Source organism: Perca flavescens, chromosome 16 (assembly GCF_004354835.1).
Source record: "Perca flavescens isolate YP-PL-M2 chromosome 16, PFLA_1.0, whole genome shotgun sequence".
In the NCBI taxonomy this organism is placed as follows: domain Eukaryota; kingdom Metazoa; phylum Chordata; class Actinopteri; order Perciformes; family Percidae; genus Perca; species Perca flavescens.
The window spans coordinates 15,467,114-15,479,715 of NC_041346.1; positions in this window are offsets into that span (position 1 = coordinate 15,467,114).

The window sequence follows — 12,602 nt, forward strand, 5'->3', positions numbered from 1 at the left end:
CTGTAAATCTACAGTGTTGTGCACGTTGTGGTTAAAGTCATGGGATAAGTGTGTAGAATTTTGAAAACTGTGTTCAAGCAATGAAAAACAAACTAGAGTTTGGTCCACATGAACTGCTGCTGTGCAGACTATAGTTAGAGTTTTGCACATGTGACTCCAGTTGTGCCTACTGTCGTTTAGCAATCGAAAAAAACTGTAATACATCCATGGGGTTTGTCATCTACACGCTTTTCATTGAGTGGAAATAGCCAGAAGGGGGCGGTATTGTTCCATTTACAGATGATCCACATGTATTTCATATAATATCAATCAACACATACAGTAAAAGTAGACTGTAGGCTACACAACAGCACCGTCCTCATTCCTGTCATTAGCTCTTCTACTTCCGTCTTCTATTTTAACTTTCTCCTCGCTGCTTATGTTTTTATTTTATTTATATATTTTTTATAGAAAAGAAAATGAGTCATTCAATGTTGCAAAAATAACCAGATAACCTTCTCTCTCTCTCTCTCTCTCTCTCTCTCTCTCTCTCTCTCTCTCAATCTCGGAGCCAGGCTTCCTGCTCTTAGTTCCCAGAGTTCCCGGCTGCTGGCAGTAGAATGCTGGGAATATCCGGAGAGGAAGGGGAAGTGACATCACAGCGGTGACCTTCCGTACCAGGCCATATCACCTGGAGGAGAGCTACCACACACACACACACACACACACACACACACACACACACACACACACACACACAAACATGCATAGGCCTAGGCCCTCTCTCTCTTCTTCAAATTCAATTCTGATTACATGGCCGACCAACTGGCAGCTCCGGGCATTTAAAGACCCCGCTAACACCCTACCCTAAACCCCAGCTGTGTCATCTGAGTGTGTGTTCAGATCCAGAAAAACTCTTTCAAAACTGATAAACACATACAGACACCTTCATACACACACAGTCACAGTCAGCAAGAGAGAGAGAGGAAAAATTGTGGGCAAGTTCCCATGAAGAGAGAGAGGAAGTGATAACTTCAAGTGCAGAGAACTTTGCATAGACAGGCTGAGCTAACCACATGTTTCACAGGAAAGTTCCCACCATGCTTCAATGCGGTTCTTCTTTGTATTGGCTGACCATATAAATTAATCCGAATCCGAAACTGGATTTAATCACACACTATTCAGTTCGTCTCACAGTGTATGGTGCAGTGCAAGTCTGCACTTACAGTGTTTTTAATAAGATACAGAAAGTCAACTTCTGTTAGTTTTTAACTAGTTAAAGGTTTAAGAAAGTAGGTACGGAGCGTTAACATTCAAGACCATTAGAAGGATAAAACCAGACCTCCATCCTCCCCCACTCTACACAATACTCCCCCTACTGTCCATATAAAGCTGTAGACCTCCAGATTGTAAGCATGCTTCACCCCGCCAGGCCTTCACCAGTCCTTTTACTGTAACACCTCCTCAGGGTCCACACTGCCCAAATCATGATACAACTTGTCTCGCAGTTGGAGATATGAAAAAATGAGTTTGTGGGCATTTTTCGTTCTGGATGAATATTTTGACCATGTACATTTAATAGGTAGGCTACTTACAGTTTGGAGGCACAGTTTTTTCACATTTCAGATGTTCATGAGTTGTTCCACCAAAAGTTATTCCCCCACCTAAACTTTTTAGATGTTTAATTTAAATAATCGTTGTGTAGTAGTTATCCATCATTTCACAATAAAAGCAAAGACCATATAAACATGAACACATATTTGTGTAGCATCATTTTTTTCTTCTTCTTTTCTCCCCCAATTAATCATCTCACAGCCTTGTAATCTTTTAGAGGGTCATCAACAGTGTACAAAGTAGTTTACATTAGCTTCAGCTCAACATTAAAATGCTGCTTATAAATAATGCAGCAGTATAACATCATTTATAATAATCTATAGTCAATTTGTTTGCAGAATTAGTACTTTGACTTTTGATACTTTAAGTACATGTTGTTGAATGCACTTGAATATTGAATGCAGGGCTTATATTTGGACATTGTTGTATTTGTGCTTTTACTTTAGTAAAGGATCTGAATAACTCTTCCAGCAGTGCAAATAACTGAAATGAAAAATCCTCCACCAACCCAAAAAACAGATCTTAAATTCGACATGTAAAAACACTGCCAAACCTTTAAGTAAAGGGAAGGCCCTGCCCCCATGCTTAACAAAGTGAAAAAGACTTCAATACACACGTTGCACACAGATGGCCTGTAGTGGAGATATGTACTGATTGAGGAGAGTGTCTCTGAAGTTACATTCTTTAGGAGCAAAGTCTGTAAAACACATATACACAAACCTACACACTTGCACAAACACAGACATACAAAGACACATGCACACAGCAAAAAATAAATAGAAAGAACATGTGTCTACGAAGAGCAGGATGGACAGAAGAAGATGTGGAAGTCTACAGGGGAGGTATGGTCAAATGAAGAGAGAGGGGAGTAAGATGAAAGAGGGATGGGAGAGCGAAAGAAAGAGAACATGCAGAAGTCCCTTGCTGCCAAATCAGGCAGAAAGGGAGGAGGGATGAGTAGTGATGGGGCAAAGATGGAGGGAGGGAGGGAGAGGTAGAGACAGAGTGTGTGTGGTGGAGACGTCATTATACAGGATGACAAAAGAAGAAGGGATTCTCTGGTCAGCTGCTGCTGCTGCTGCAACTGTCTATTGTCTGCTGACAGAGGACCCCTCCACACACACACACACACACACACACACACACACACACACACACACACACACACACACACACACAGGCCTAGGCCCTCTCTCTCTTCTTCAAGTTCAACTCTGATTACATGGCCGACCAACTGGCAGCTCCGGGCATTTAAAGACCCCGCTAACCCCCTCCCCTAAACCCCAGCTGTGTCATCTGAGTGTTTTCAGTATGTCTGAGATCCAACAGATGTTTGGTCCAAAAAGAACAGATCCAGAAAAAATGGCAAAGAAGTGCAGGTGTGGAAAAAAAAGAAAGAAAGAATGCAGCCTTTTTTTTAAAAGTGAATATACATTTTCAAAGTATACCTATTCAAATTTTTAAATACTTAAAGTAGAAGTGCATGAAAAAGCTGCTCAATTAAACAAACAAGAGTGCTTGTAATTAGTTGTTTTCCACCCATGGAGAAGTTTATTGTTTTTAAAGAAGAGGCGATAAATTCAGCCAACTAATAGAAGCAGCTATGAATGAAGCTCCTTTCTTCCCTTTGTGTGCGTGGCGTGTATGTATGCGCCTCACGTAGTCCCCAAAGGTGCTGAGCTCTGCATTATCATTTATTTACCTCCCTGGTGTTTCAGGCATTGTGCAGTGGTGTTTGAGTGTGTGTCATGTTGAGTAAAACTATCAGAATATGCCTGTGTTCGTATACAGTCAGTGTGAGTTCCTAAATGTTTTCAAGTCTGATTTCTGCTTTCAAATCAATCCAGAGCAAATGGCCCTTGCCCAACTGACCTTAACAATATTCAATCCTCCACTGTCTCTGCACAGTGTGTGACACTCTGGTCCATTCTGCTTTGATTAACCTCTCTTTGACACAAACACACACACAGAGAGGGTATATGACCACTCTGTGACACTCGCAGACAGACACAATAGGGAACCCAACACATTCCTTTCCCCAGGTGGCATAAAAGACGCAGCCAGATCAATGGCCTAATGGGCTCCAAACCAATGGCCGACGATCATTAACCCCAGAGTTCCTTATACCCCAAGTCAGACTATTGTGTGACCACTGTGTGTTCGTATACAGACTATTGTGTGAGGTTTCTTTCTGCCGTGTGGAGCTGGTTAACTGCTGGACGAGGGGTCTAACTTAGGACGTTAGATTGTGACAACATGTGTTGTCTTGACCTGAGAAACTGTGGAAAGCTGGACATTAACATGTGCCAAACAGCACATTTAGTTTTTAGAGTATTTCCATTTTAGGTTACTTTATACTTCTACTCTGCTACATTTCAGAGGAAAATATTGTGATTTTTTTTACCCCACTCCATTTATTTAACAGCTATACGTAGTTACTACTAGTTACTTCTCAGATTTCGTCATGTTGTAAATATTAAAATGCTGTTTATACAGTGATATATATGATAAATATAACTAACATACTCAATACATATACTTTTGATGCTCATGTGCTTTTGAATGAATAAATGAATGGAATCTTTTATTACGAACGATTGAAGCAATATTTTGAACACAGAACTGTTACTTATGATGGAATTTGTTTATATTGGGGTGTTGCTACTTTTACCTGAGTAAAGAATCTAAATACTTCCCACCAAAATGCCATTTATCACTGCAGCACCTAAACATTTTGAATATTTGCAATGACGCCACTCCTGGAAAACATGAACTTTCTGCAGCATAATTATACCAACTAAGACTTGAACATTAATTTTCAGAGATACCGCTGCATCACAATTTTATTTCCATCCCTTTACTATACCACCCAGCGCTGTTTTCTTCCCCTCTATTCCTCCCTCCCCCCCCCGCCCCACCCCAACCGCTCTTAGATTCAGCAGGAGCTCACCCATCCCTCTTTCTCCTCTAGGCCTCCACTCCAATTCCACTGAGTCCATGCAGCCGTGTGTGTGTGTGTGTGTGTGTGTGTGTGTGTGTGTGTGCGTGTGGAGGGCTGGTGGTGGGAACACAATGGGCAGTAAGGGGGCTGGCTGAATGGGACTATTGAGTCTGCTCAGCCAAACAGAAAAGCATCCTCCATCTCACTTCAAACCCCACAGTTCCACTGTGTACAACCAGGCCTTTATTCTCCATAATTACTCCCCGACACACATGTATACACACATGTGCACACACACATATACATACATATTTATAAATATATATGAATGATTGTATGCAGTATGCACTAATCACAAACATTACACAGCCAGGCTGACTCTTGACAGTCTAAAAATGTGTCAAGTGTCAGTTTAATCACTAAGATGATACGTTTTTGGGCACCTGGATAGCTCAGTTGGTAGAGCGGGCGCCCATATATAGAGGTGTACTCCTCGACGCAGCGGGCCCGGGTTTGACTCCGACCTGCGGCCCTTTGCTGCATGTCGTTCCCCCTCTCTCTCCCCTTTCATGTCTTCAGCTATCCTATCAATTAAGGCCTAAAAATGCCCAAAAAATTATATAAAAAAAAATAAAAATAAGATGATACGTTTCAATATTTCACAACAACTAGACCTGAAGGTTCACTTATAGATAAATAATATATAGAATGTTTTTTAAAGGATATTTTAGCAAATTGCATTGCTGTATGTCAACACATGGATACAAGTATGTATAGAATGACAAGTGTTATGGTGTAGGTTAAGAGCAAATATAAACTATATATCATCGCAGACAAGCACAATATATACACTGATGAATGCTGGATTATTTTTTTTTAAATGATTAAAATGTCTTTTTTATGTTTTCATAATGTTTAAAAATTCGATCCTATGTCAATAAAGTTTGGACTCTCTGCTTTTCCCTTTCCCTTAATTTGCTGTTCCACTGCACCTGCCCTGTAAATATAGGATGGGATGCGCGCTCAATCACCTAGCTAGAAAGAAACAATTCAGCCAATGCATGTAGAGTTTAATTTCCAAAGCCATCTGAGCCTCATTTTCTTCACTGCAATAGAAAAAATTGCTGCAACAGCTGTGTCACAATATGTATTAACAACCTCATTCACCGTAAGCCCTTTAACAAGAGGTATTATCGTAAACAGACTGTCAGACAAAAGCAGCAGGCCCTGACAGAGAATGTGCTGTCACAGAGTGCGGTATCACAGACAGTATTTTGTCAGTGCTACACTGGGCAATTTAAACTCCACCAAGCTCGTTAGCCTAGATCCAGCCCCGCGGCCAGCCTGGTCATTGTACATCTAGCACACTGAATCATTGTGTAGGAGGATAATCCATACAGGGTAATTGGTACACTCTATCATGCAACACATAAGGACAGCAGGATTTAGGTGTGGATGGATGGGTGGGTGGGTTTATCCATCTTTCCAAATGACATATGTGCATAGATACGGAGTAGTTGAACTTTGATCTATCTATCTATCTATCTATCTATCTATCTATCTATCTATCTATCTATCTATCTATCTATCTATCTATCTATCTATGTGTCTGTCTATCAATACAAACAGCTATCAATACAAACAGCCCTCAATCCTACTTCTCCCACCCAGCTTGCAGCAGGTCTGTGTGTTGGAATGGCATGACATCTCACACACACACACACACACACACACACACACACACACACACACACACACACAGAGGAACAAAGGGTGCAGGCAGTAGGAGACGTGGTGTGTGTGTGTGTGTGTGTGTGTGTGTGTGAGGGATGGCTAAAGGCTGAGCCGGGTGGGGGTGGGGGGTGTGGGGAGGTGGAAGCTCCATATGGGTCCCCCACCCCTTGTATCCCCTCCCTCCCTCCCCCTGCAAATAGGCAGATGTCAAATGGGACGTGCCTCTCTGATGGGGCACAGGGTCACACTACACAGGGGTAAATAACAGAACAGGAGGGACAGAGAGAGGGATGCCTTCCTGCCAACACATCCCCCCTCCCCAAAACACACCAAAAGAGATGTGTACACATGATACCAGGAAAAAGCTGCTAACACAAACATGCCAACACACAGCCATCGGCATTGAATTACAATCAGTCTAACATACTAAAATTGTATGAAGTAGCTTATTAAACATGACTTTTGATCAAATTGAGTCACTTTCAAATTGGCTTACATGCAGATGAAATGTAAAAACATATGAGAAACATAAGGAATGTGAATAAAATGTATTTACAATACATCTGAGCCTCATTCCTAACTGTAATATAAAAACTGTTTATGCAACATCCATGCCTGATCACTCTTCAGATTATGTTTTGAAGGTTTTATCAAGTTCAATGATACATTTTTTATTGTAATGTTATTTTATTGTATTTTTTTTATTGCAAAGTCTATCTAAGGACAAGCAATGCAAATGAGTTTCAGCCATAAAAGCCAATATATGCATTAGTTCATTCACTTGCCAACCGCCATGATATAAATGGTTTGGACAAAATATTAGTAACACCTATCAGTATAACAATTGAAACTACATCCTCCAAAATGACTATAAAGTTGAATCAGTTTCATTGAACATTCTAACTTTCATTAGGTTAGCATTCATTGCAGGGCTAGCATTTATTGCAGGGCTCTTGTATTATAATTTTTGCTTGGGGTAGCAAATAAATTGATAACTGTACTTAAATATAAATTACTCAATACCAGACAGTGATTGGTGTGTGTGTGTGTGTGTGTGTGTGTGTGTGTGTGTGTGTGTGTGTGTGTGTGTGTGTGTAAGAAGAATGCATGTCTCTAATGTGTCCAACACTATTTGAGTATGAAGGGAGGCGCAACTAGACTCAAGGACAGGTGTCAGTTGTGTGTGTATGTGGAGGTATGGGCTGCAGTCCTAAACAAAGCAGGGGAATGGAGATCATGCACGCACGCACGTATGTACGCACGCACACACGCAGGCTGTTCTCTGTGTATTGAGCCCTGAATGGTTACGCCCGCAGGGCAGGAGTAAGGTTACTTTACATACTGCACTTACAGCTCCCTTTACCACTGGGGTATAAAATGGATTTGAATGAGAAAGAGGGGAACAGAGGGGTGGAAGGAGGGGGAAGAGGGTTGAGAAGGGGGAGGAGGGCCGGGGGACTCCCTTTGTGTAACAGGAGGCGAGCTGCTGCTCTGGCATGGCTATGGAGATGGAGGAGCGGGGTCACTCTCCCTGCTCTCCCTCCCTCTGTCTCTTTACTATAGGCTGGCTGCTCTGTCTTTCCTCTTCATCCCTCCCTCCCTCCATCCCTTCCTCCCTATTAGCATAGCAGCTGCCTGATACAGGGCGTAGGGTGGGGCATGGCCAGGTTGCTGTGTGCATATGTGTATGTGAGGGTGTTTGTCGGAGGGAGGGATGTTAGGGGGGAGGATGGGGGGTTCCAGTCAATGGTGGTCCGTCTGGCTGGTGAATAGCAGCTAAAGCAGACCCCTGCAAGCTAGACAAAGGAGCCGGGAAGGAGGGATGGGGTGTGTGAGGGAGATGGAGGAAGGAGGGAGGGGTGGAAGAATGAGGCAGTGAATGGAGCGCCTTGTCACTAGCGCTATGGAAAGAAGCACAGAATGAACTGGAAGAATGAAGAAAAAAAAAAGTTCAAAAAGGAGCGGAGGGCAAGGAAAAGACTGGCCCGACCACCTGTCTCTCTCTCTCTCTCTCTCGCTCACTTGATTTATTTTACTCCCCTTCTTATTCACAGGCAGACTTTGGGGAGGGGGTGTTCACTGGTCGTGTTTAGCGACAGACATGTTTTTGTTTTTGGAGTGAAAGTGTTGTATCAGCAGGATTTCAAGCTCACTGTCACCCACCAGCATTGCTGACTCTGTGCTGACTTCACTGCACACTGGGCTGCGGTTTAAATGTTTGGTGGGCTCCATTCTGCAAAATGACAGTGAGCAAAAAAGTAATCAACATAGTGCAAGACTGTCAAAAAGGATGAATCCACAGAAAATGTGCTGATAAGTTAGGAAATGAGACAGTGGGGTATGATTATGGACACCAGGTGTTGCCAAGGCCACAACTATACAGGATCAAAATAAACTTCTGTCCCATCAATAGCACTTGCTAGACATACATACCTGTCCTGATAGATGGATGGAGGAAAACTCAATCTCACTGTTTATCACTCCCTGTGAATTAAAGAAAGCAAGCCTATGTAACTTTTGAATTAAGAAGTGGAACATTAAATAAGTTTTTTTTTTACAACATTAAGAAAGTTTTATGATTTTTCTACTTGCGCTCAGTCAGGTCACCTAAAGATCACATCATTAGAGCAACTGACTCTAGAGTTGAGTTGTGGGTAATGTTGGAAGATTCAATATGACATTTGACATTTGAAATTGTTTGAACTTTTTACAGTTATAAATAACAATGCTGATATCATGTTACTTTAATTGAATCAGATATAGCTATCAGCTCAGATTTCACTACGTTGTGTTGGTTAAGAGTTTATGTGACAAGAATATACGATCGTACAAGGTACAATTCTATTGAAATGTAATCCCATCAGCTCCTTCCTTGTGGCCGTCAGATCAGCACAGAAAAAGATTCACCCGGTTGCCCCCCGGTGCCAGGGCACTGGCACTCCCGGATCCAGTCAAGTCTTGACGAAAGGACACCACAGCTCCTAACATCCTGCTTGAGGCCATCCAGCTCACCAGCAGAGTCTGCCTAAAGATACAGATATTTCCCAGAGGAGTTGGTGGAGACCAAAACAGAGCTAAAAGGAGAAAGAGTTTTGGATTTACATTCATCACATCACAGATGGACACAAATACAACTCTTGCCAGCAGGTTCACCATATCAACTTAATAAGGTGATAATATGAAAGTGTCTACTTGTCTTTTCTGTGAAATGGCCAAAAAAAAATCAATTAATGCAGGTTTAAATTTGGTTGTATTCCATCATATAAAATTAATATAGCAAATTACAGATTTATGTGGCTAAAAATAAATAAATTTCAGGTCTGTAAAATAACTTCACTGTTGTTGACCAAGCAGTTAAAGCACTGTAACACTGGCCTTGGACACAAATTTGTGTTCATGACTAAATGCAAGGTAAAAAGACAGAATACCTTTTAAAAATAAAAAGATATATACACCCACGCAGGTATTTTCAGTTGCTCTGGCTGATGAGACCTCCAGTCAGGTGGAGCCTGGGTTGAGCTACCATGGGAAAGAAGTGACGTCACCAAACCCTATGTACTAATAAGAATGATAAGAGCATAAGTTGTCCCGCCTTAACAGGTGCAACAAAACTAAGATACTGGAAAGACTGTTTAACGCTTCTCTAAGTTCCTCTTTATGTGGCCAGACAGCAATCATGTCAATACCGAAGCACTTTGAGGAAGTCATACACAGGGGGGGATCTCATAATCAAAGCTTGCATCATTGTACACATGTTGAACAGGAGCCGTTATAAAATGAGGAATTTAGTGTTGCAAAACCAATTAAACTGTGTTTTACACAAATCACAAGATGTTCAGTTAATCTTGTGTCTTACATATCAAGTGTAAGCCTTCAAATGAGGGGTGTAAGCATGCATATGAATATTTTATGAGCCACGGAACAATGGCCTTTTGAATGGAGATGGAAGATAATCACACAGATGCACTTGATTGCAGCTGCTGTAACATCGATGCACCAACAATAATTTACTCGATTTATGTGTGAAATACCAAAACAGACAATACATGCACAGGGCTGTAACCAATTATATATGCCAAAGTGGCCTGTTCACTTTTTTAATAAAGTCATTTTGATGCTGTTCTAAAGTAATTCCCCAAACAATTCTTTATCTGATTTTCTCTGCAAAATTCCTCCAGAAAATGTATTGTGTTTTCTGGCTCACTAAAAGCATGCTTCTCAATGCACAGGCAAGACCAAGACGAGCGAGGAAAGCCAAGGCACATGAAGAACCTATTAGGTGGCCTGGCAGCCAGCAGCAACCCTGGGAGGCCAGCCAGCTCAGTGTGTGAACAATAGGGAACCCAGCTCAACAAAAACATCCTGCAGAAGTGAGACTGGGAGAGAGAGGGGAAAGGACAAGCGAGCAGCAAGCCAGATAGCCCGTTCAGCCTGCCACGGCATCAAAACACAGAGGGGGCTGGTGTTTAGAGGAGCTAACTTTCCTGGTGCTGAGTTTGTATCTGACAAAGAAATGCATCAGATCGGCACTTGGTGTGTCGGTGCAGAACATTTGAGGTCAAAGATGGTTCAGCTGCAGCTCGGAATGCAAGTTTAACTGCTGCTCTAACAATCAAACTTTATCACTTAGAATTTAAATTCAGGATCACACTGATATCAAATCTCTCAATATTCTCTCTATTCTACTCATATTTTGTAACCCTCAACAGTTGACTGCTGGTCGACACCCAGCACATGTTACAACACGAACAGGTCCGACATGCAGGAAGATGAATTGTCCCTTTTCCCACGACCCTCCCACAGCCGCGCAATATCAGTTGCAACGCAGCATTTCCATGAAACGGTGAGAACATGACTCAATGAAATGTTTCAGTTCAAGTAAACAGGTGTTGAGACGCTTGAGCAAAATGTAACCACCACCAGTATCTTGTGCTTTTATAAGTGCTGCTAGTACAGTGAAAAAGAAGAACAAGAAAATGATTAAAAATGTTCATTTAAAGGCTTCGCTTAAAAATCACATCAACTTTTGTCGGCCAGCACAAAATACACACACTAACAGTGTTTTGTTAACTGTTTTGGATGCAAATGAATCAGTGTGTTCCAGTTTTTTGACTTGTCGGTCCAAATTAAGTGAGAGTAGTTAGTTTAACCAACCATTTTTAGGGCCATTTAATGCACCATCACAGGAGGCTTCAAAGTACATATTTCACAAGAAAAATCCCAGAAATAGACATGAAAAAATGTTGTTTCCCTCCAACAAATCAGCTGATTGTGAATTTTTTTTTTTTTTTTTTGTTTGTTATAGAAATAGTGTTACACAGCATATGGGAAGGGGTTAGTGCAGTGAAAGGAACAAAGATAATTTTGAGTATAAGAGAATAGATGTTGAGTGAAAGACACACTTGAGTGCAAAAGCAGGTTGTTAGCAGAGAGCTGAAATGTAGCGCAGAGCTGGGGCCTTAATCGTCAGAAAGAGAGCACAAGAGAGGAGTGTGTGTTGGAAAGTTTTTGAGTGTGTGGGGGTAACATAAAACCAGCTCTCCCACAACACACACAGGGGAGGGGACCCTTCTTTAAACTGAGCCTACCCACAATGCACTGGGCTCTTTTATCCCGGCAGTGAAAGGATGAGGCCAGATGAATGACAAAAGGAGAGAATGGGGATCTGGGTTGGGCCCGGTTTGGAAGACAGGGAGGGAAAAGAGAGAGAGGAGGGGTGTGTTTCCCAAACCAATCTTTTCTATGAAAAATGCAGCAGGAGGGATGAGGAGGGAAAAGGGAGAAGGGGGAGGAGAATGTAGCTTTTTGCTTGGTAGATGAGGAAGAAATGTATGCATACACAGAGAATTTGAGTTTAATGATTTCTTTACTGGCTTGTACACAAACGTACAAAAATAATACAGCACGCATCTCCACATGACATCACGTCATCATCACAGTGTTACAAACGTTCAAAAACAAAAGAATACAAACAGAATTAAACATGATGGAACATCTGCATCACTCATGAAAAAAAATCAGCTGTTTCCTCTTGCTTGAAATGAAGCAAGACCAGAAACACAACTTGGTCCAAAGAAGTCAGCACTTTCTTTCTCTTTAAAAAAAAAATAATAATAATTTCACTCATGTACACCAATCCGGCAGCTGGCTCCTTACATCATAAATGTTATGACCCTGGTAAGCCAAACAACCACACAACCGTGCAATTTTTAATCATGTTACAATGATCTTACCATCAAATGTATTATTCCCCTTTCAAAAAAAAAACAGGAAGACAGCACTTCAAAAAAGAAAGTGCCCCAAGATATCATCATCATCATCATCATCATCGATA